The sequence below is a fragment of the Python bivittatus genome, unplaced genomic scaffold, assembly GCF_059951505.1.
Source record: "Python bivittatus isolate LINGU-HERP-01145 unplaced genomic scaffold, Pbiv_v1 ctg000330_np1212, whole genome shotgun sequence".
NCBI classification, from domain to species: Eukaryota; Metazoa; Chordata; class Lepidosauria; order Squamata; family Pythonidae; genus Python; species Python bivittatus.
Window position 1 is genome coordinate 34,638,709 of NW_028277058.1, and position 24,089 is coordinate 34,662,797.

Consider the following 24,089-nt stretch of genomic DNA (forward strand, 5'->3'; position numbering starts at 1 on the left):
AAAGTACACTGTAACCAAAGAAAACTTTTTTAACCATATAGAAGTTAAAAAAAAAATTATTTTAGAAATGAGAGGGTCAGCGCAAGTATCTGTTTTTCCCAGCTTCGTCATGGGTTAGAACTTGATGGTAACCCTGCCTCCCAGCTGATCACTCACCAGTCAATCCCGAAAGTCTTTGTTTGAGGGTCGTCTTGTTGTGAAAAGCTGTCCAGAGGTCGTGTGGGACGATTTCTAGGATTCTCCTTAACTTTGGAGAATTCTTTGGGCTCCCAGAAGCCTGCCTGAACCTTAAACTGCTGTGACGATGACTCTCCGCTTGAAAGCGAGGATCTAATACGCTGCCATTTCCCACCGGAAGCCTTCTGACTCCCTGCTTCTAATGCATTTGAAGAAGCTTTTATTAACTGTCTTAACAGTTTTGGCACTATGCTCCTTGGATTTTCTTTTTGCCTCCCTCACTGACTCTGTGCATTTATTTTGCCAGAGTTTATGTTCCCTTTTGTTTTCTTCATTAGACCAGGTCTTCCACTTTCTAAATGCTTTCTTGGCCCTAAAAGCTTATTTTATAATGCTGGTCAACCACGCAAACCTCTTCTTGGACTTCGGGACCATTTTCCTAATTTTAGGAAAAGATTATGTCTGAACCTCTGTTATTGTGGTTTTAAAAAACAGCCAAGCTTTATGGAGCTTGCCCTTCCAACCTTCCTTTTGAGTTTCCTTTTCACTAGTGTTCTCAATGTAGAGAAATTCCCTTTTTTGAAGTCAAATATGACTGTGTGGGACTTACAATGTAGGTTATTGCTTCTTTGAATGTTGAATTTTATTGCATTTTGGTCACTATTCCCAATCAGCTCAACTATATATATATGTCTCACAACCAACTGCTCCAGTGCACAGTCATTTATAGTATCTTACCTATCATGGTTTAAACACACATTCACTCAGTCAATGTGTGGGTAATTGAAATCTCCCAGAATTACAAGACTTCCTTTTTGGGGTGCTTCTCTGATCTTCTTCTCCATTTCCAGATCTTCTTGAGCATCTTGGTTAGGGGGACAATTGTACACCCCCAGTATTAGCCTACTTTTCTGACTTGATATTTCTACCCAGAGCCAATTCTGTTGAATGATCTGCCCCTTTGGGGTTGTCAAGGTAACTTGTTTCAATGAAGATAACTTGATTCAATAGATACACCATACTAAATATGACATAATTGAAGAGCAATCTTAGGCAGTGCAGTGATTGGAAGAAAAGGGAAAATCACTGCAGAAAGTAGTGCCTGTTTAACAATACCAAGGAATAGTCCCAGAAAGTCCCAGTGAATTCCACTGTTTCCCAACAATCAGGAGGTTATTTGCTGCCTGCATTTTCATTAAAATTATAAATCAGTTAACAAAGATGACAGATGTCAGCCAACCAGTTCAGTGGCTAAATTCATACTTTGCATTAAGCCATATGTCCTTTGTTGTTTTAGTGTATTGCCCTGTGTACATGTAGCCAGTCTGCACCAAAACATTAACTTCACAACATGAGTCCTTATATTGTGGCCAAAAAGCCCTGTGGAAGAGTTACAGTAATGCTAACTGGAGTGCTGAATGTTAATTCACCAAAGAAGTTTGACTGTATTCTCTCAACTGCTGTCAACAGTGCTAGGTAGCAGCTCATTTTCATTTCAGAGGTTTGTGGCCAGCAGGATCCTCTTTGGTGTAACCTGCATGCTTGCCCCATGTCTCTTCATAGGAAACATTGCAATCACCTCTTTAATTAGACATATTTAGACAGCAGATATTTCTATGGACGTTGCAAAGAGAAGAAAGACAGACTATGACTGAATCTATACATTATGCCAAAATGTTATTTAATTATGACTTTTTGAGTAAGCCACTGGGGCTGGGTCCATATGTTAGATAAAACCACAGATCCCCAATGTGGCACAAGAGTGACAGCATGTCTGCCAAAATGTTTCATGATACCTACCAAGCTTCTATCCCAGTGTCTCAACCTTGGGCACTTTAAGATGGGTGGACTTTAACTTCCAGAATTCCCCAGCCAGCCTGGCTGGGGAATTCTGGGAGTTGAAGTCCACCCATCTTAAAGCTCTATCCTATGTATTTTTGTTTTTTGAGATTCTTTTAAGTAAAAAAAAAAACATGAATGGGAAGTTAGCTGCCAAAATAAAAAACAAAAACCCCACAACCTCAAGTATAATTTTCATACCCAGTGATGTATTTTGGCCCCACATAAACCCCAAAAGCATAATTAGAAAACAAAATGGTGGGTGGCTATAGTCTATGGCTTCATTTACATTCTGGTATAGGGATAGAGGGATATTATGTGATATACTTACTATGGTAGACCCATCTTGTGAGAATCCACTAACATGCCCTCAGATGTTTCTGTTGAGTACCACTGCAACCTCAAGTTGGGGATGCCTGCACCAAGCCATTAGCCATAGCTTTTACAAACCAGTGGCTGAATTTCTCCAATGGACTGAGCCAAAATCAAACAAGCTTTCTAGCAGCATAGCACTGTGTATGAACCCTTTTAATTAATCACATGGGAAAGTGGAAAGAATTTTGCAGTTTTCTCCCCAGTAATAAATGGTGTAACTAGAAGATGCCTTGCAGGCCCAGTTAAAACAGTAGCATTTTGAGTTCCTGACTTATGTACTAGAGTCCTAGAACAAAGTACTGTATCCGTTTACATGCATTTCGAAGATATGGGTAGGCCTTTTCCACTTTTGTCAGAAAGCTTTGTGCAAAATACTCTTACCATGTTCCTTCTTCAGTGACATAAATTCTATGACTACAGCCATTCAGTTGTACTTAATAGATGTAAATTTAGTCAAAACCTACCTCATTTGAATCAATGGAGAAGAGATGGATGAACAGACCCATGAAATTGCCTGTTTACTTCACTAGATTTTAAATCTTCAAGTTGTATCACTTTTTTGCAGGCATGCAAAAGCATTTGGGATAGGAGAAACGTCTCTCCCCTTTCCACTTGGGTTGCAATACACTTCTGCAGCTCATTGAATGGGTTTTGGTGACACTTATTCCTGAAGAAGCCTGAGCAGAATTGCAGGTTTGGTGCAGTAAGTGTGAAAGTGTTTGTGTGTTGTCTAGGAGTGCCATTGGTGAACTTCAATTGTGAGTATGCATGCAATGCTTGACTCTAGAAAACTAATCTGAATGATCTCTAGATAGCAGCATTTATTAAATTTAATAGAATGATTGATCTCTTGGAAGACTGATACTCCTACAAAAATAGATTATTGTTGTACTTACGTCGAACAGCAGCCGCTGCCCACCCCCCGCCCCAATGTGCCTGGGTGATCAGAACAGCTGATTTGAAATACAAAGCAGAGAAGACTGAATCAGAATGTTCTCAATGCCATTGCGTTTTGTATGTTTTTTTTTGTTTCATCCTGAAGTAAGTTTTTGTTAGTCAGAATCCTTTTTTGTTAGAGCCCCTTCTCTTTCCCTCCCTCATTATGCATGTGTGTGTGTCCCATATACATCCCCTAATTTACAATCTGTCCTCCCATGCACGTGCACACATACTACTTATAATGTACACATGCACAAATAGCAGGATTCCTGACTGACAGAGCTATTCATCTCCTGGGAAATTGACATTCCAGTTAAAGAGAAAAAAGAAAAAAGTTGAGCCCCAGCTCTAAATACGCTTTTGAAGGCTTCTTTCCAACTATAGTGACTGGAAAATCTACATGTTGTTATTATTTTGAGGTGAGGAATTACAGAAATTGCAGTGTAGACTCTAAAATGTTCCTTATTTTTTAATTCTGGAAAAAAGTATACAGTATTTGCAACATTTCCCTAGGCAGGATTCCACAGCCCTTGTTTGAGCTGAGGATCACATATGACTTTTGAGTGGCATTCCAGAGGTCATATTACAAAATTTAGGGACTAGGACAAAAGCTAAAAGTAAATTAATTAAAATTACAATGATTAAATTAATTTGTTCTCTAAGTAACAATTGACTCCTGTCACAAAAATTAACCTTTGGAAGAACTCTGGAAGCTGAACTCGAGGATTGGGAGAATACATAGCCCTGAAGTCCTTCCCTCTAGCTAAATGTTGTGATTACCTACCATTCCTTCCTTTGTCAATGTCTTTTTTGAAGGGTACTTCAAAAGTTGCAAATAAGATCTTACCTTACTGTACTTGATCTTAGCCAAGAAGCAATCTCTGTAGAGCTCATGTGCAACACTGCCATCTAAAATTTTAGTTCAAATGTAGAGTTTTTTTCCCTGTTGGCTCCCTTGCTTCTCTGATCTTACAGAATAATTTTCTGTTGTCATGGAAGATTTATCAATTGACATTTGACTTTGACTGGTTCAGAAAAACCCCTGTTTAGAGCCAAAGCAAAAGACTTTTGACAATAACATCCAGAAAGATTTGAGCATTTTCCCCACTTTGTATGGGATGGGTCTATTTAGAAGATTTTCCCCTTTGCCAGTTATCTAGCCATTACTTTCTGACCAACTCAGGAGCATCTCCACATTTTCTAGATTCAATGTTTTACTGTTTTTGCTGCTGGATGAAATTTTTACAATATTCTAGAGTCAGAGTGACTATGTCTCTGCCTGTTGGGGGAAATAAAATTCTGAAGGGTTGTAAAGATCTGGCTGTTCTTCCAGGCCTTTGTCTAGAGTGGTTGGTGCCCCTTTGATGGATGTTAGTCATTGGTAGGATGCTTTGGAGTTTGCCATCTTGCTCTTTTCCTTTGTCTGAGTCTGGTTTTGTTGTCTGTTGCTTCTGTTATATTGTTTTTATATTGTTTACTATATTGTGATCCGCCCAGAGTCTTTAGGAGTTGGGCAACATCAAATTAAATCAAAATAAATAAATAAGGCTATCATAAATCTTTGATCACTATCCTAATTTGGCTGCTTTGATCAACTCTTGTGATCCTGCTTGCTATCTAGGTGGGGCTATTGTTTCATGGTAATTGTATTTTTGAGTCTGGCCTGTAATGTACTTGTTCGTCTAAATTTATGTTCTTGCTTTTGGTATAACACCTAGATGAGAATTTTGAATTATAATCCTAGTTTATAAATGGAGTTGCCCCATGTGGCTGCTATACCTGATCATGTACTAACTGAAGTTCAAACTTAAAAGGCAGCTAAACAATTACAGTAGGCTTTTATTATTGGAAAACATATCTAGCACCTGTAGTTATCTCTAGTTTATGACCTTCAAATATTGTCTGTAAAATGTCCACTCATTCAGCAGAACGTTAAGTAGTAATATTAAAAACTTCCTTTATTATGTATTCTAAATGCACCCAAGTGATCAGTTATTCCTTTTGAATATGATGATTCAGAAATTTCCAAATAGCAAGTTATGGGATACCATCATACTGTCAAACAATGCAAACTGAATAACAAAAGCTTTTAAAATCTAATAATAGATTAGTTTTAAATAATGGAAAGAGGTCCATTAAAGGACCATGTTACTATTCTTTCATCAGATATAGCTGATAATCCATATTTTCATGCTGTGAAACACTTCAGCTGGTGAATCAGCAGCTCAAATTGCTCTTAAACTTGTTGGGTTTTCCCCCACAATCAGTTGACAATATTAGTTGTATCTCTGAACCACTACCTTAAATCTCACATGAATGGATCAACTCTTGCTCAGGTTATATAAGTCACATTTAAATTATCAAACTACCTGTGGAAAAAAATAGTGTTACATTTAAGTTTAGGATGAACATGGTACCCAGGAAAAGAGCCTTTTTTGTTAGGGCGCCTGCCCTCTGAAAGAAGCAGAATTCCCCAAGAAATTCGACTTGCCCTGATCATGCTGCTCTTTCCTAAGGCCTGGTGCTTTGATTTGTTGCAAAATAAAATATTTTGTTTTAAATCATTGCTAGCTGCCCAGAGTCATGTATTTGAGATGGGCAGCCTACAAATTGAATGAATGAATAAATATATAAATAGATAGATGCACTTAACATCAATAGCCTCTCTTCTGTTATGGCCCTGATTATGGAACAACGCAGTACCTCTCCTTGTTACAGTTTAGCAGGGGCCTGAAAATACTCATTTTTATTCATACCTTTGGAGTTTTTAATAATTTGTATGTATTTGTAAGTTGCCTAGGCCATTAATGGGAATGGGTGGCATATAGCCTTTTAAAATAAATAGAATAATTTATTGTAGATATAGATGTTAATATGATTACAAAATATCTTTTGCCTTAAGCAGTTGTTTTAATATAGCACTAAAATTGCCTTTTTTTTTAAAATTAGAATATTAGACAGTGCTTATGGCCTGCTATTCAATTCTGGTGTGATTTCAAGAGAAAGCTGGTTGTCTAGCTGCTGTGAATTTCTCACTTATATGCGGGAATTTCTTTTTTCCCTGTTCCCCCCTGACGAAATAAACATGAAATCTGGTAGCACCTTTAAGAATAATCAAGTTTATAAAGGCATAAGCTATTGTGAGCTGCTGCTCATTTTGTGTTTATTTTCTTGTCACAGACTAACGAAGCTTTTCCCTCAATCTCCCTGATGGAGTTACTCTGTTCTAAAGTGGTATTTAGGGTAAACATCATGATTTGATTATATATTTTTTAAAAGGCTTAAATCTCCAAAACAATGTATACATACAAATCTTTCCATAAAACACACTGTAACTCAGCACTCCTTTAAAAAAAAAGACAATATAAAAAGATGAGGTATTCACAATAATAACATTTTTGTATACTGCCAACTTGGGATGTTTCTAATGATTTAGATAATGGAGATTTATTGACTTGCTGGCCTCTTCTGCTGTGCTGGGGACAATCCTTGCCAGCTAACTATAAATCTTGGGTAAAAAAATTATTGCTGTTCTGGCATCTGTTGGGGGAAGAGAAAGCTTCTCATTTCAACTCATGGTGGCTTTGTTCAAGGTAGCCAATGCCTTGTGGCATCTGTTACCCCAATATAATTCATGTGATTTAAGAAGAAAGGAATTTAGGGTGGAAAAAAATGTAGTATCACCTGTTCTGCACAGCCTTCCACAATATTATCCCACAGTTACCAAGTGTAAAATGTGGTGTGTTGTGATACATCTCTCCTTTGTATGAAATTGCTAAGACACCAGGTAAATTAAACAATATTTTTTATAACCCTCACATTCTTACAACCCACACATGAAGTTACAAATGACTGATTACATGAATTATCCTTGCAGTTTTTCTTCATGCTAAACTTATTCATAACAAACACATTCCTGGAAACATAAAAAAACCAACCTCCCATTCCTAGAAACGAATTCCTAAACAAATCTCTAAGTACTTCCTAAAATCTGCAAAGAACTCAGCAGGATATGCACTGTAATTTACACCATGTATGATGCAATACAAGTACTAGATTGTTGTTGGTCTTCTAGGTCTTGACCTCCCACCTTGTTATTATTCAGTGATCCATATTCATGAACCATTACAGGGCCTGCATAGATATTACTGTTTCTTCTGTACAGTTCTGTAAGGAAATGTCTGATTTTATTTTTCTTTTTGGGATGTTTGGATCAATTACGCTAATCATTATTCTGTATAATCATATTGATGATTTTAGTACATGTTTAGGGTAGATTCCCTTTCACCTGGAGTGTATTGGCATATTAATTTCTTATATGAACTTAGTTTTTAGCAACCCATGTATCTTGGGAATTTAAGATGTGGGTGTATTAGGCCTGTTATTCAAACCATTTGTATTGTTTAAAGAAAAGATTATATAACTTACACAGTGTACCATGGGACCAAGTCCCATAAAGTTTACTGCTCTGAATAAATAGTTATAGGATTAGGATTCAAATATGAAAAAAATGCATGAAGATTCTGATGGTAGAACATTTTCTGCAGCCCACTGATAATCAAATGGAAAGAGGTGAATACTGCTAAACACAAAATATTTTGGTGTATGAATATTATAGCATCTTCAGAAATGGCCCATCAAAGATGTAATTGCTTTTATCACATCACTACTGAATTGAGAAGTAAGCAAATAATTTATGCAATGTCTGAGAAAGCAATTTCTAAATCGCTGGTAAAATCCTAACTATCTCATTTCCTTTAAGTGAATCTGTAGAAGCTTACCAACTATCAATAGTCATCCATATCTCCAATTCTGCTCTTATCATATGCTTGTTTTCAATAAAACTGCCTGATTAGCTTTATATATAATTTCATTGTTTTCTGGGAGCAGGAGAGATATAATGAACAACCGCTACTTGGCTAAGCAAATATCTGAGATCCTTAAAGTGGAGAGAATGAAAGGTTGGCTTTGCCTAAGTAAAATCTTGTGTCTTCTCAGAATAGTTTCAGCATAGGATGTCAGCAAAATATATTTTTATCATGGGTGCTCTAATAAGATATGCTCTTATATGTCAAAAAGGTGCTACCCAATTCCTTTTAATTTTTAACTACCATAGTCTTAACATAGCTTGCCTTCTACAACTTGTATGTCAACTTTCTCATTGAAAAACTGTCATTATGGCCAAGGACCTAAGCTTACTTGTTGGGAAGGCAGAGTAAACTTGGTACATCAGGAGTAGCTAATGTTCACAGCAAATGCTTGCATAACAGAAACTGGAAATGAAAGCAGTCTCCAGGAACTTTTCCGATTTCTACACCACCCTTTATTGGATTAACTATCCAATGCTATCTTCCATATTTGTATGTATGTTGGGTGCTTTAGCAAAAGGATACTGTAATGCCTTTGTTTGGCCATTTACTTCTAAGGGCATCAAACAAATCCCAAACTTTACCATCCTGTGATTCCTCCGATAGGTTGGATGAACTCCAGACATTTTAGTGTTTTGTTCACAGCTTCTTGGTGGTGTGGAGATACTGAGTGGGAAGCAGTAGACTTGCTGTTGCATTCTCAGAAGGCTTGGTTCAGAGTTTTGCTTTCGAGTAATTGTGCATGGAGGTAAAAAATGAAAGGCGTTACAGTGGTGTCTATAGAGGCGGCAGAATGCCACGTTCTTTTCACAGCGTTTCCTCACGAGCAACAACTAGTACAGCGTAAGCTTGCGCTTCCTTTCCCATCACTGACCAAGGCACGCTTAACTGGCGCTGCCTCTTTAAATAATGCCTGATCTAGAGGGAGGTGCCTGCTGCTCACTTTTTCATGCGCCTTTGAGGCACGCACGAACGCATGCACGCACACTCTTTCCACCAGAGCCGCCCGCTGTCTTGTACTCCTCCCTTTTGCGCGCGCTGCCTCGCCGTCTCGTCATTGGCTGGGATTGTCAGCTGACCCTGTGTTATTTCCTGCGTGTGTGTCTCTGTGAGGGGAGAATGGAGAGACAAATCTTCGGTCTGTTGCCGCGGAGCCGCTCCCGGACAGAAGCAGATCCCTGCCGCCCCACGCGCCACTGAGAAATCTTGTCCACTCCGCGCTCCCCCGTGGGGGAGCGGGGAGGAGAAGGAGGCTTGGGTAATAACTTCCATACGTTTAAAGCCATCCCGTGGGCCTCGATGGAAGGGGCGGGGTGGGAGAAGGCGACGAGTGCCAGGCAGTTTCTGGGCCGCAGCATCTGTGTCCTTCCCCCAGCCTGTATGGATGCCTGGAGCAGAAATGCGCGCTGCTAAGGGAGAGGAAACACCTAGGGTGGATCGGAAGTGGGGAGACAGCAGAAAGTGCTTTATTTCGGCAAAATCCGCCTTTTCAGACCTTTCGGTTCCCTGTCATACTTCCGTGCTTGGCTCTTTACGTACGTACATCTCAACAGAAGAAAGATGTCTGAGAGGAAAGTATAATGAAGGGGTTTAAAGGTTTGATGCGGGTGAAGGAAGAGTGAAATAGCTTCTTTTTCAGTAGTTGAGTCTCATTACTCTTCCTAATTATTTTTGTCTAAGGAAATAGCCCTAGTCTCATGGACCAATTGTAACTTAAGCACTTGTATGTACCTCTACAAAAAATACTTGTGGATGTTTTTATAATAGCATTTGATTATTATTTAAAAATACATTATCAACTTCAAAAATAGTTGACTGAAGTAATTTAAAGACAATCTACCCCTCACACTTAGTTGCCTGGGCTGAACCATTACAACCACAGATCTGGTGCTTTTTGGCACTGGTGTGGCAGTTGGATTTGAGATGTGACTTCTCATCTTTATATGAGATCCACCTGGAGCTATTGCAGATCTGTGTGATTTGAACTATTATAATTATAGATCCCATGACTTTTGACATTACCATCCAGCTGCACAAGTTGAGCCATATCAAAGATTTAATGATTTAGTGTTGATATAGCCCAAAACATGGAGATACAGATGGATGAATTTTCATGACTGGTAAAATAGTTTTTAGGTGATAGATGTATGCATAAGCACAGTTTTTGTGAGATTTAACATAATAGCTTCACTTTATAAAATTATTAAAAAGTAGTATATGGTGAAGTATTATAGCACTTTCATTGTAGGTAGTTATATAATATAATCTAGACCATAATAATTCACTGTGGCAAACTGTCACAAGCAAAGTGTGGCTTCTGTTTCTGTTCAGCCATGAAGCTGTCTTAGTGGTTTAGTTTGCCATTACTATCTTCCAGTATGATCTATATCATATGGTGATTATAGTTGAACTATGTGCACTGAATTCCTTAATAAAAGGCAGAATATTATTATACAACCTATATATCATATATTTGGTATATAATACTGCCAGTTTTTGTGGAAGTGACTCAACTCTGCATGGTGATGTCTTTAGCAGTTTACATGACACTTTTTTCTTAGTCGCACATCTTCCAAATTCCTAACCTCTCCTGTAGCTCACAGCATCTTCTAAAAATTATTTCTTCCTCCCCTTTTAGTTTTTGAGTAACTTAAAGCAGTATAACATGATCCCCATTTTCCATCTTAGTAAAGTCTGTGGCTCCAATAAGCTCCAGAAGCAATTTGTGAAGAAGGCAGACACTACAGTACTCTTGGCCACCTGAGAAAAAAGAGGTCACAGGTATCAGAAGGTTACACTTTGGTCACAGAGAGATGTGTCCATTACTTCCATGTTGTCTCTTCCCAGTTTGCTTAATAGGTTTAATCTAGACTGCTATTTTTTGGACTTTGTTCTAGATAAAGAATTACCAGAGGTAGCAGTACTAAGAGCCAGCTAATACAGGTACCTATAAACAAGCTTGACTTCCAGTGACAGTGTTAGTTATGGATTTTGACATCATTGTTATGGAAAGCCCATTCTTGTCAGAAATATTGTTGCCATCACCACAGAGAGGCAGTACGTAGCTTAAAACTAGAGGCTACTTAAAACCGGAGAAGTAATTGTAATGAGACTGTTGCTGTTCTAAGTATATGTAGAAACTGGTAACATTCATATCTGTTACAGTTAGCTGGAGACGGGTTTTTTAACATGATGAGGTTGGTTCTCTTTTTGTGTGTGTGCATGCCTTTGAGTCATTGTTGACTCCTGGCAACTGCCTGGACAACTCTCTGCAGTTTTCGTGGTAAGATTTCAGAAGTGGTTTGCCATTGCCTACTTCCTAGGGCTGAGAGAGACTGACTGGCCCAAGGTCACCCAGCTGGCTTTGTGCCTAAGGCAGGATTAGAACTCCTGGGTCTCCCAGTTTCTAGCCTGGTGCCTTAACCACTACACCAAACTGACTCTCTGAGATTGGTTCATAGCCATTTCTTAAATTTTCCTAGAAAATGTATGTTGCCATCTTCTTATATAGATATTCTTGCTTATATAGTGAAATGATTATTCAATATAATGAGCTGTATGTAATTATATACATCGGGTTCCCTCACTGGTAAAAATTTAAAGCTTAGCATAGTGCATTTGCTGTCAAATGCTGCTGTATGACCTTTCACCCCTTCTCTCATAGCATATTAAGAATGTCCCTGAATCCATTGCACTTCTAGGGTTTTAAGGGAGTGTGATCAATGTTAAACAGCAAATGAAGTTCACTACATAATATCAGAATTGAAGGCTGTAAGTTGTATTGCAAGTTATATACTTTCTGACACTAAACAGATTCACTAAACTTGCATTACTGCAATATACTTACAGTAACGTAACATGCATCATAACAACCCTGCAAAATATTCCAGCACTTAGTTTCAGCTTGATGATTCTGTATACTTTTTACATAGGCATAGACTGGTAAATTCTAAACAGTGAATTCAATGGGTTCTCAATCCTCTCAAAGATTAATGTTAATATTAATGAACATTCTGGATAGTTTATGTTTTTAATTTTTCATCTTTATAACAGTCTCTATATGCTTTCTGGGTTACCTGTTTAGAGCAAACTCTTGTCTACCAGATCACTTTTATTCTTTGCAGTACTTTAAGATACTTTTTCTGATGCTTTTAGTTACTACATAATCTTTCCTGCACAGTCCTTGCTTTATTTTTATTGTTATGTATAGGAATGGAAAACCTGTGGCCCTTCAGTGCTTTTGGATTTCCTGTTTGCAACATTCCCACTAAAATAACCAGAGGGTATGGATGATCATAGAATCATAGTGTTGCAAGGAGCCATTTGAGTCATGGAGTTTGACTCAAGCTCAGTATACAGAAATCCAAAGCATCCTTGACAAATGGCTGCCAAGCCTCCACTTGACCATATCCAGTAAAGAAGAGCCCATTGCATCTCTGGCCAATTCTACTATCAAATTCTTCTATTATTTTCTCCCCTAACATTTAACTGCATTCTGCCTTTCTGTAATTTAAGTTTTTTCTTTATTCCAGGTCTTGTAACTTTGCAATAAATGAAAACAGGTCTTGGCTTTTTTTTTTCTGTGTGATATCCTTTCAAATATTTGAACAATGATTATCAATATTCTCTTCTCAAGGCTAATCTTAAATTACGTCAGTTTTTTTTCTTGGTTTCTAGTCTTCTTATCATTCTTATTGACCTTCTCTGAATTGTTCCTGTTTGTCTGAATCCTTAAAGTGTGGCCACAGAACTTTTCTGTTATTCTGTCCTTGCTCCTGGCAGACAGCATATTTCACAAGCCAGCATGGCTGATTGGCATATATCTGTTGATTCCTCAAGAGTAGTGGGTCACCAACTACTGTGATTCTTCTGTGCATATTCTTCAGAGTACGTTTGCATCCCTTGTGCCATTCTGGGATCCATTACCCTTTCTATGGTACTTTTTTTCCTTTTCCTGAAGGCTCATAATCCCTTTCTTCTGCCATAACCTGAAGACTTTCTAAGTGTCAGTGGTACAGAATATTTCTATAGTTTTGGTTGTAATGGGTGTTGTAGTCTAACTTCTGGATTCCTGAATTCTGATTAGATGGAACAAGACACATAATTTGATTTGGAACTCATGCCTAAACGTATAGATAATTTTTTACTTCTTTTGGTAACAGCTCTGCCACTCTTTTGATTGCAGTCACAGACCATGAGTCCTAAAACAATATTCCCTGTAGTCTTATGCCTCTGACATCTGCCAGTGTTGAGAAAGTTATTGTATAGTGCTTTTTCCTTGAGGCTTCAGAGCCTTTAAGTGCCTGCTTTGTTTTAATATTTTCATAACAGGACATTGTCTGTAGCTATTTAGTCATGTTTACAATTCCCTTCAAAGCTTTTAAATAAGAATATTTAATAATTGTATTCCTAACTAAGGCTTTATTTTACTGGTCAGCTTCTCTGATCTTGGACTTTTTCCCTGTGTTTAACAACATAGTCAGTGAAGTTATGTTTTAGTCCCATGAAAGTATCAACCTTGAAATGAAAAACAAAAATTGTGAGAATATGGTCTTACTTGACCAAAAATGGTCAAGCTTGATAAAATATTTTTACAGTTTTTATTTTTCAATCTTCTCCAATTAGCCTATGTATAATTCCCTGTTCCCTTTTACATGTTTCAGGTGCCTAGTTTTCAAAGACTGAAGGAATAGTCAGTTTCTTATAAATGAACCTAGGTTTTGGTTGAGAGCTTGCCAGTACAGTTAGGTCTGTGTGTGGAGAGCTGGGGGGATACTAGGGGCAGAGTTTAATGAGGAAAATATTAAGAGTCATTGCTCCCCATGTTCTCTTGCATAAAATACTCCATTTGGGATGAAATAAGGGTAGCTCTCAAATGAATTGATAGTTTTTCATGTCCTGTCTTTCTGCTTGAAATGGAAAGGATGAAGTTTGGTTAAAGTGAAATGGATCATGCCAATGCTTCATAATAGGTTTTTACATAACAAAACGCAGAATTCTCTTTTATTTGAAGTTTTATTCTTGCATGTCTTACCCTTGGAAGAAGCTCTGCTGAACATAGTGGGACTTATTTCTATGCAAGCATGCATACATTTGTTTATTAAGTCCACAAGGTTCTTTTACTGCCATTATAGCAGTGAACAGCCAAAATGCATATACTATTTGCACTTAGCTATCTGTGTAAGAAACATTCTTGAACATTCTGAATAATGATTAATGTTGCATTTTGGATTAAATAAATGTATTACCTTATTGGCTTTGTGAATTGTTTTATAATAGATCAGCATGACTGATTAATTTGTAGGAGATAGTATTTGTAAGCAAATGAAAACCACCCAGGGTTCTTTTCAAAATTGAATTACCATTCAACAAAGATACTCTTACTGAATTGGGACACTAAAAGTCCCAATTATGCATACAAAATTGTTAAAGTTTGGTACTTGCTATTTCGTATATTGTTATACGTAACATGCTGGATGATTCTTTAATCAGACTAGCAAATAGTAAATCTGAGTACTTGACATGCATTTTCTGTTTATTGCTGAAAACAGGAAGTATATAAAATCGTTCTAATTCAATATGCAGATATAGATATTTACAAATATAAAATATTTATTAAAATATTTTGCGATATCTCTAAAAATATACAAATGTTACATGGCATCAGATCAAATAATACAACCTGCCTGTGTAATCCAAATTCAAATTCACACTGTCCTACAGATGGTCGTGGTATGAATTTTAAAAAAGCTCTGTGAACTTTCCCTTCGACAATCATGTTTAAATGTAAAATCATGGAATTATTTCTCAAATTATGAGAAAATATAGGATTCTGAGCAGTGAGTTCTAAAAAGCTGATAAATCTAGAGTTTCCATCAAGGCTTTCTCTAAAAATTAGTGTTGTGGGGAACTCCCTTCATTGCCAGTTGGAAAATGAAGGCAAATGCATACAAGAATGTGCACTCCTTTAAATACAGAGCCAGAAAGTGGTTAGCACAGGCTCCCTCACTCTGATATCCATATGTATTACACTGCATCCCTCCCATCACCTACCCTTATGGCATGCTGGTTAGGGATCATGAGAGATCAGTCAAACTCATCAGAAGATTACCAGTTCATAGCCAATCCAGCAGTTTATTTAACTGACAATAACACAGGGAGAGCAATATATGAGTTTTTTGGTGGATTGCAGGGTTTAGCAGTTGCAGATTCCAAATAGTTTATCTTCCACTTGAAGTAAATTGTAGTAATCAAAATATGAAACAATGAAGCAGCATTAGTAGTGTCAGCATCTATCGTGACTAGATGGTTTATGAAAAGATGCTTGTATAGAATGTTATATCATGTAAACAATAAAGTTTAAATGCAAGGAAATGTTTTCTCAGAATGTTAACACTATGGAACATGTTTTCCGCAGATTAAGTTTCAAGATAGTTAAGTAATACAGTGTTTGCAAGACTAATAAAAACTACCAAGAGCCTTAATAATGGAAAGAGAATATATTTGATCCAAATCAAGCTAATTTTAGTCATGATTTAAATTACTAGTCAGGAAGTTATTCATGAATCTTGAAGGTTATAATAAAAGAACATTTATATCTTTCTGTAGATTTCATTTTTGGGATATATCCCACATCAAATAATATAGTTACAATTTTTTGGTAATATTTTGTAATAATTTTGGAATATAAGCAATTCTAGCGAATCATCACAAGAAAAAATACTAGATGGGTGGTGATTTCATCTGTATCTGTGTAATTTTCATCAATAGACATACCTCTTAAGTTAAAAGGTATTATAGCTGGTTTTAGGATGTATGATTGCTGGATGTTCTTGTTAGAGCCAACTCTTCTTCAGAAGTTAAGAGTTAACCTTAGTACTGCATACTAAGAATGTTGACAAGAAAATGAACTGGGAAGAGTTCTTGTTCCATTCATTATTTTAGTACCAGTAGTTTAACTCTGTCATTTCCTATTTCTCTTTTCAAGATTACACTCAGTTCATTTCAGGCCAACATCTTTAGAAACAAAACATTTCTTTGCACTTTACTGAGGGCCAGCAAAATAGGATTTAGGATAACTAATGTTTCTCTTTAACTTCATATTGAAACTGTTGCTCTTGGTAATTCTATTTCTTCATTATTTCATTCTTTGTTTCTTATCAGAATAGGCCAGTTCTTGATATAACACTCCAGATAGGCCATAGATCTATTTAGACTACTTGTGGGAGAGTTAATTTGATTCCCTTTGCTTTTTTCAGTGCAGCTGCTATAAAAGTTGTTATTGACAAAGTACTTTGCAATGTTGACTACACTAGCTTTTGCTGATGGAGCACTGAAGTCTTCTGCAAAGAGGTGCATTGAATGAATACTGCAACCATATGCTTTTAGCTTAATCACTGTAACCATAAGCTGTTATTTTTTTCTAAATTGTTGGATATATCATATTAAACATTTGAAATTCTTTTGTTAGTTTATTATTACTTTTATTCCTACTTCTAAAAATTTAAGAGTGTGTATATTTCCTGAAGTATCACATGTTTCAGTAAGAAAAAGGCTCCCTTCTATTGATGGACATATCAACCAAATTTGTTCTAGATATTCTAATATCTTCTAATATTAGTTGATCATGTTTTACATTCTAAGATTAATTCTTTTATATCATATCATACTTTCATTGCACTAACTCTTCAATTTAAAAATGTTAAATTAGTTAATGATAGGTAGTATTTTAATATTTTTTTACATGACAATTTTAATAACGTTTTATAATAAAACTTACAATTTTTTTGAAATATTTGCAATTCAACTTGTCTTCAAATGGTTTGGGATGCATATAAGGCCAACACAAGGGGCTTCATGCTTCCACAAGGAAGAAATTTAGAAAGTTTTGTTATTAGCAAATGGAAGACACGATTAAAGAAAGTTACTGGTTTATGCAAAAGAAACCCCCAAAAAACACAGAATAGACTTACAATCATTTATGTTAGCTAAGGTACAGTTGGGTGATTTTTACACTGAGCAAGCTGAATTTTTTTTTGTAGGAGATTGAATTTAACTTATTATGAATTGACTGAAGAAGCTGGTAAAATGTTGGCACATTATCTGAAGTAAAAGAGCCAACAGAATATAATTTCTGAGATAGTAGTAGGATGGTCAGAGATTCATTGACTCTGAATCCATTCACAGTTTTTTTTTTCTGATTTTATCAGTCGTATACACTGGATGATAAGATTGAGCAATATGATATTTTGCACCAAATTAATATGCAACCATTATCGCAGAATAATATTGAAATTTTGAAAGTGCCTCTTTAAGTCCAGGAGATATTAGAGATAATTCAATTGATGAAAAATGGGAAAGCCCCATGTCCAGATGGCTTCCCAGTTGAATGATGTAAATCTTTCATAGATATGTTAGTTCCTGTAATGTTAGAGATATTAATGAATAGTTTAAATCAGGAAAACTTCCTATATTTAATTATGATTTTAAAACCCAGCAAATATCCTAGATTTTATACAAATTATAGATCTTTTTCATTAATTAATGTTGATATTAAGATATTAATATCAGGTGACTGATATTTATTGGCCAGGTGACTGCAGGTTTTACCACATATAAGTCATCCATCGCCATTTGAATTTATTAAAAATAGGCAAGCATTGTATAATTTACACTGATTAATAGATATTTGGGATATAGCTCAAGCTAGAATACACTCTGGAATACTAGTATCTTTGATTTGGTCCAGATTAATTTTCTAAAGCAAGCGATGAGTAAATATACAGTTCTGTCTTATTTTATTAATTGGATGAAATTTTATTATCAGCATCTCTGTGTGAGAATTACAGTGAACCAGTTGATTTCTGTTACATTTATGTTAAGTGTGGTACCTGTCAGGGCTGCCTACTTTCCCCTCTGATTTTTCATTTAATTCTTGAATCCTTAGTGATATCTATTAATAATATCTAGTGATATTACTTGAATTATATTGTTTGGTTTTGAATATTAATTATTTTTGTATGCTGTTGATAGTTAGATAATGCTAGACAGCTATTTATTTGATTCTCAAACTTTGTATAGGTGGTTCAGTACTTTGGTAAATATTCAGGATATAAGATTAATTTGATTAAATCTTTTTTACTTGCTTTGGGTTCTGATATATCAATAGAATAAGAATTGGACTTTGTAATCTCTACAGAGTGTGTTACATATGTAGGATTTTATATTCCTAAAATATATATTTAAATATATGGAAATAAATATGCTAAAAGTTTTAGAGAAGATTGCCTTAGTATCAATAGATGGATTAAAACTCCATTAAGTTGGTGGGGTAACAATGTTATTAAAATGAAATTGCTTCATGTTTGATTTATATTTTAAGAGGTATTCCAGTGTTAATCCCAAATCAATATTTTCTTCAGATAGCTATATTGTTGAGAATTTTTTTATGGGAAATTTATCTAGGATTTGATTGGCCGAGAATATCTTTTGGGGATGGTAGTCTTAATTTAACATATTTTTTATTGTGATTTTATTTAAGATTACCATATACAACAATAAAAACTAATACAAACTAAAAGAAAAAAATAGAAGGTGCAGAAAAGAAAAAAATAGAAAAGAAAGAAAAAATAAGCATATAATAAAGAAAAAGAATAGAAATACATATAGAAATGACTTCCCCCTTCATCACAAGTATAAACAATTTTAGTAACTTATCACCTTTTCTTAAAATACGACAAATGATCTCTTCTTCCCATATCCCATCTTTTATCTATAAGCAAATCCAGAAAACCTCGTCATTTCAGTCCTGATGTCAGTAAAAGTCCATTAAGGGTTACCAGAGATAACATATCTATTTTAACCTTGATCAAATAAACCAACTTTATATTCCTTTAATATCTAACAATCTTGATCTTTAGTCCATTCAAATAATGTCTTAGAACTTTATTTCTTTTCATTTTTTTTTCTTTGTTCCCTTCTCACAAAATTCTTGAAAGCTTTAACAAGGCTCTTTTGTAAATCCAATATAGGAAAATTATCCAGGTCACTCTCTTGGTTTATATATCCCATTTAATTATTAAGACATCAGCCAGTTTCTTTTGTATGTCTAGTGTAACATCTTTTTCCATGTCATTTTTAAATCCACTTTCAAATCAGTCACAAGCTTGTCAGGTAAAACTTGTTCCTCTTCCATAGCATCTTTTAAACCCAGTCTATCTATAAAGGCAGACGCTCTTAAAATTAACTTCTGGGCCCATTGTTCAAAAGTATCCTGCAATATGTCCAATGTTAAAATATTTTGCTTCGTTCTTTTCTTTTTCTTTACTGTATTGAGTGTTGTTCTCCTTTAATTTTAATCTTTAGTTCCTTCTGGTTCCCTCTAGTGTCCAATTTTTAATGTTTTTTTTTAAGAATTCAAAACAAAAGCAATTTCCCAAAGGAAAGATTCTTTATAATTAATTCCAAAATCTTATTTTAAGTTTATCTGGACCCTTAGTCCATTTGTAACTTTCTAAAAGTTTTTATCACCTTTTGGTGTTTAACCCAGGAAAAAAAAATTAAAGTCCTTAACCTTGTATTTAAAACTTATTTCGCTAAGAATTGAAAGAAATTCACCTGGTGCTGTAAAACTTGTTGACCCAAAGGTTTCTAACAGCTGAAAAGCAGTTAACAAGCAATTTCCACAAGTGATTAGAAAAGGAAGTATGTGAACTCAGTGTCCTTTTAAAGGCGTTGACCATGCTTTGAGAAAAATAGCTATTTCCTCATCTCCCAGAGTTCTAAACCCACTGGAGACTGCTGTCTTGCAGTCTCCTCATGAAGAGGAACTGTCTGGAGCACTTGTGGGTGATCGCAAGTCCTCTCCTTGTCTGGACAGTTATTATGAAGAGCCAGTCTAGTCGCCAGCTCTTCATTCCACCATGGTCATTGGTTCCATTTTTTGCAGAGCCATCTTCATTTCACTTCATTTCCAGCCATTTCTTCCCTGGAAGTCCAGATTTTTAACAGATTTTCAAAAATATTGGGCTTTATTTTATCAGCTGTATCAATGTGAAATGAGAATCAACCTTTGTGGCCCTTTGTGGAGTTCTTATTTATTTTTGTTAAGGTCCTGGCAGTTGCTGGGGTCAATATATAGTAGAAAGGGAATTTCATTTCCAGAATTGTGAGCAGCTCAACATGTTTAGATCTTGTTGGATCTTAAATTGGATTTTGATATTGAAGCCAACAAATATTTAACTTTATGGGAAAACTCTACTTTAAAAATAGGAAACAACATTTTCTATTGGAAACTGTGGGTAGAATCTGGAATAGTTGCTTTAAATTAATTACTTTGCAAAGATTTTTTTAAGGATTCCTCTCGACTTCAGACAGAATTTTGCCTCCCTGTTTCACAACAGTGGCATATAATCAAGCATGTTTTGACTACTCAATATGGAACAGATGTTTTGGTTGCTTCCAACAAGTCTGAGGTGCGTTCATTTTTGATGAAGTCGATGGAGTCTAAATCCACCTTTATCAAAAACTAAAAAATATTTTCAAAGTTGGTATAATATTTACAATTCATGGTTTAAAGAATTGAATATTAGATAATGGTTGCTGGTCTTAAAAGTGTTAAATTGGTTTCAGTGGACTTAAGTTTAAAATTGATTCATCAAAAGATTTTATTTTGACTGGGCATGAGATTTTCTTTGTTGGCAGTGTGAAAAATTTGAGGAGTCATTGACTCATACGATTGGTCTTGTTAGTCATTGACATCTTTTTGAAATAACATTTTAATAAATGTAAAGATTTATGGAGAAATCTTTTAACATTAAAGATGTTAATATTATGTTGAATTATTCCATGTTCATATATATACACACACACACACACACATATATATATATACACCATGCACCAACATGATAGAGAGATTTTAATGTTATTTACCTTAAGGCCGAAACTATTATTGTAAAACAAATACCTTGATGTATGCTCTTTCTTCATTTTTTCATTTTATTATATATTCATTATATTTAATTTTGAAGAAAAGTCAAATAATTATAATATTTGTAACATTAACATTCAAAACTGTAATTAATATTGATAGAATATTCACTTTTTTTTCCTTTTCTTCTCTCTTATCTACATTTAATACTCTAAGGAACCTAATTAATAGAATTTAAAGGACTGAGCTAGTTCTATATTAACATTTTATGGATGCACTTTTACTTTCTACAATTGTCACCCATTTATTAATTATTCTACATTTTTTTCTGATTGTATTAGTACTGCTATATTTTTGTTTGTGTTTATCATATATTCTGGTTGTAATATTCATATGCGTGTGTGTGTAATTAAATTGAATTATGTCCCAAATCTGACTATTTTTGAGGAGTTACTATTATATTGGGCCCACGGTGTTACTAAGAAAATTATTTTGGGAAACTGGAAAAGTACTATTAGTGATACTAAGAATTGGATTCAAGGGATGTGTAACTTACTGTTTTTGAAAAGGCAGTTTTATCTCTTAGTCAAAAAACGTTACAGTATGTTTCCCTTTGGCATGGATTTCATGATTTTTTAATAATATTATTTATTTTCTTTAATTTAGATTTAGAAACTTTTACATTTTAATATTTGATAGGTATATGATATGCATAGATAGTTGTAATCCCTTTTTTTGCTTAGTTATTTTTTCATTTTTATGTATTTCTTTTAAAAAACTTAAATAAATAAAAATCATGGATGTTGTTCTCCCCATCAAATCTGGTGATATGTTCCCCTCTTATATCCTTTATTCAACAGTATTGCTGCAATATTGGTTTTGTTGGGTGGATGATATCCTGGTTGAAGTAACTACACAATATTGATGAAGTATGCATTCTCAACCAGAGAATTTAAGTTTTTATTATTATTTAAATTTCATTTTGTTTATTTTATTCAGTTTTTTACCAGTTGCAAGTTATTTGTTTTTGCATTATGGAGGGGAGTTTTTTCCCCTTTGTACCTGTAGATGGTATGCTAGATCTTTTTGCTGACATAATGTGTCTGAAACACTGCTATCAGGGAGGTCTGAAATGGTATGAGAATGATGATATAATCTTATATTTTGAGAATGGATCATCCCAAACAATAGAAATCAATGCGGTCAATATTACAGAGTACTAGTTTAGTATTATAGTGTGCAAATTCTGATAAAAGAGAACCGTTAATTTTTATTTAACTGCATTAAATTATGATACTGCAATAACTTTTTGTTCAAAAATGAAAATTGCAGTATAGTAGTGACTTGAACAGTAGTTTCTACTTCTACATATTCATTTTTATTTTTTGCTGGAGGTTTGAAGGTGAAGGCTATATGGAGACTAGGATCTTCATCATTCCACGTACTAGTTTGTTTTGGGGGATTTTCGGTAATAATTTTATTAAAAGTTTTAGAAACAACAATAAAAGATAATACAAATTGAAAGAGAAAAAAAAAGAAATAAGTGCAAGAAAGCAAAAAAGTAAAAATAACCCCCCCTTAAGAAAGCGACTTCCCACCCTCATCACAAGTATAAACAATTTCATAATCTGTTCACCTCTTAATTAACATATATAAAGCTCTTCATTCCATAACCCATCTCTTAATAGGCAAATCAAGTAATATCTTCTTTACCACTTATCAGCAAAAAGCCCAAACAGAGCCCTAAAATATTAACATTAATTAACATATATAAAACTCAATATTCCACATCTCAACTCTTAGCTATAAGCAAAACCCCATTTAAAAGGCATAAAATGGTCCTGATATCCTAGTATAAACAAACAAAAAACCCCCTAAAGTTTAACATGACAAAAAGAAGACAAACTCCAATACACAACATTTCTCCCATTCCAAATGCCAACAAATCCTAAGAAAACCATCTCAAATAGTAACATATCCCATTTAAATAAGCATTCCAGATCTCAACTCTAAATTTTAAACAAATCCACATTTCACAAATATAAAGTAATCCCATTATCCTGATACAAAAGACTAGAATTTAACATAACAAAAATCAATGATTTTTCCTTTAAAGAGATGAATACAACAAATGTTCTTTCTTTAAGTAAAGAGGCAGTTAGATACAGAGCCAGTTTAACTACTATAAACTTAGTATACATAGAGTAATTATAGAGGAAGAAGCTTAAACACCATATTAAATGTAAGCAAATCCGATATACCACTTTTTTGCAATCACGATATCAGTAAATCCAAAAAGATTTACCACCCAAAATAACAACGCATCCCCTTTTAATCCTGATCAAATAGACCAATTTTGTATTCCCCCTTTTTATATAGGATAATCTTTCTCTATAATCCATTCAGATGGTTATTGTTCCTTGTTACGAATTTCTTCAATACTTTAAGCAATCTCTTTTGTGAGTCCCACAAAGAGAAATTGTTCCAATTGCTCTCTGGAATTGTCATTTTTGTTTCCTTCTTGATTTTTAAAGCCTTATCCAATTTTCTCTTTATATCTGACGACAAATTCTTATTCAGAGTCTCGTTCATATTGTTTCAAGTAGAATTTGTTGCATATCTTTTTCTGTAATATCTTGTGGGAACAAGCTGTTCTCAAGAAGACACAGCATAGCTGACATAATTGATTCAAAATCCCGACGCAATTCCCTATGCAGTTCTCAAAGATATGTCTGAATGCCATTATAAGTTACTTGTCTTATTATGTCTCCAATATCAAAAACAAATTTTCCCACAGACATGCATTTTTTCTTAAAAGTAATTTCAAAGTCTTAATATTCAAAATCCAATATTCCAACATTTTGTGAGCCCTTAATCCGTTTAAAATTTTCTATAGCCAAAACCTTGTCTTGCTTTTTGTTTATTTTAAATTCTTAATGAATATAAAGATATGTCTTCAT

The 24,089-nt window shown here is 34.8% G+C and overlaps 1 protein-coding gene across 11 annotated transcripts in view; it reads left to right on the forward strand.

The window, feature by feature from the left end:
* The window catches only part of TCF20 (transcription factor 20), a 236,759-nt gene that overhangs the window by 140,713 nt on the left and 71,957 nt on the right, over window positions 1–24,089 (forward strand). For 5 of the 11 annotated variants that reach the window (XR_015796164.1, XR_015796165.1, XR_015796166.1 and 2 more), the window contains exon 1: window positions 9,297–9,456. The exons of the other annotated variants lie outside the window; for them this stretch is intronic. The gene's annotated coding sequence lies outside the window, so the exon portion shown is untranslated. Of the gene's footprint in view, window positions 1–9,296; window positions 9,457–24,089 lie in introns of those variants that run through there. 11 annotated transcript variants of the gene reach the window in all.